The following is a 1,749-nucleotide window of genomic DNA, read 5'->3' on the forward strand; positions in this document are numbered from 1 at the left end:
TAGAACTGATGAACAAATTCAGTAAAGTTTCAGGATACAAAATCAACATACAAAAATCAGTAGCAATTTTATATACCAACAATTAAAGTTCTGAAAAAGAAATTAAGAAATTAATTGTGTTTGCAATAACTCCAAATAAAATAAAATACCTCGACTTAACCAAAGAAGTAAAAGATTTATGCAATAAAAAAGCTATAAAACATTGATGTAAGGAATTGAAGAGGACACCAAAAAGTAGAAATATATTCCATGTTCATGGATTGGAAGAATCAATATTGTTAAAATGTACATACTACCCAAAGTAATCTACAGATTTAATGCAATTCATATTAAAATAGCAAATATATCCTTCATATAAATAAAAAATATCATAAAATGTATATGGAACCACAAAAGACCCAGAATAACCAAAGTTATCTTAAGCAAAAGGAACAAAACTGGAGGAATCACATTACTTGGCTTAAATTATAATACAGAGGTAAAGTAACCAAAATGGCATGGCATTGGCATAAAAAAGACAGACCAATGGAATAAAATAGGGAACCCAGAAATAAATCCATACATCTACAGTGAACTCATTTTCAACAAAGGTTCAAAGAACATACATTGGGTAAAGGACAGTCTCTTCAATAAATTGCACTGAGAAAACTAGATATCCATATGCAGAAGAAAGAAATTAGACTCCTATTTTTTTCTATATACAAAAATCCCACCAAATAAAACTACTAAAAGAAAACACTGGGAAAACTCTTCAGGACATTGGAGTAGGCAAAGATTTCTTGAGCGATAACTCACAGACCCAGACAATCAAAGGAAACATGGACAAATGGGATCACATCAAATTAAAAAGCTTCTGCACAGCAAAAAAAAAAAAAAAAAAAAATTAACAAACTGAAGAGACAACTCACAGAATGGCAGAAAATATTTGCAAACTACCCATCTGACAAGACATTAATAACCAAAATATATAAGGAGCTCAAACAACTCTATAAGAAAAAAATCAAACAATCAGATTTAAAAATGGGCAAAATATCTCAATATACATTTCACAAAAGACATAAAAATGACAAACAGGTAAGTGAAAAGGTACTCAGCACCATTGACTATTAGAGAAATGTATATCAAAACTGCAATGAGACATCATCTCGCTCCAGTTAAAATGGCTTTTATCCAAAAGGCAAGCAATAAAAATACTAGTGAAGACGTGGAGGAAAAGGAATCCTTGTACACTGTTGGGAATAATGCAAATTTGTACAACCACTCTGGAGAACAGTTCGGAGGTTCCTTAGAAAACTAAAAACAGAGCTACTGTACAATCCAGCAATCCCACTATACACAAAAGAAAGGAAATCAGTATATTGAAGAAATATCTGCACTCTCATGTTTATTGCAACACTGTTCACAATAGTAAAGATTTGGAAGCAGCCTAAGTCTCCATCAACAGATAAATGGAAAAAGAAAATGTGGTACATAAACACGTAATTATCATTCAGCCATAGAAAATAAAGAGATCCTGTCATTTGCGACCACATGGATGGAACTGGAGATCACTATCTTAAGTGAAACAAGCCAGGCACTGAAAGACAAGCACCACATGTTCTCACTTATCTGTGGGAGATAAAAATTAAAGAAAACTCATGGAGATGGAGAGCAGAAGGATGGTTACCAGAGGCTGGAAAGTGTAGCTGAGGGTGGGTAAGTGGGGGATATTTAATGGGCACAAAAATACAGTTAGAATAATAAGTAAGT

Source organism: Mandrillus leucophaeus, unplaced genomic scaffold (genome assembly GCF_000951045.1).
Source record: "Mandrillus leucophaeus isolate KB7577 unplaced genomic scaffold, Mleu.le_1.0 Scaffold640, whole genome shotgun sequence".
Taxonomy (NCBI): domain Eukaryota; kingdom Metazoa; phylum Chordata; class Mammalia; order Primates; family Cercopithecidae; genus Mandrillus; species Mandrillus leucophaeus.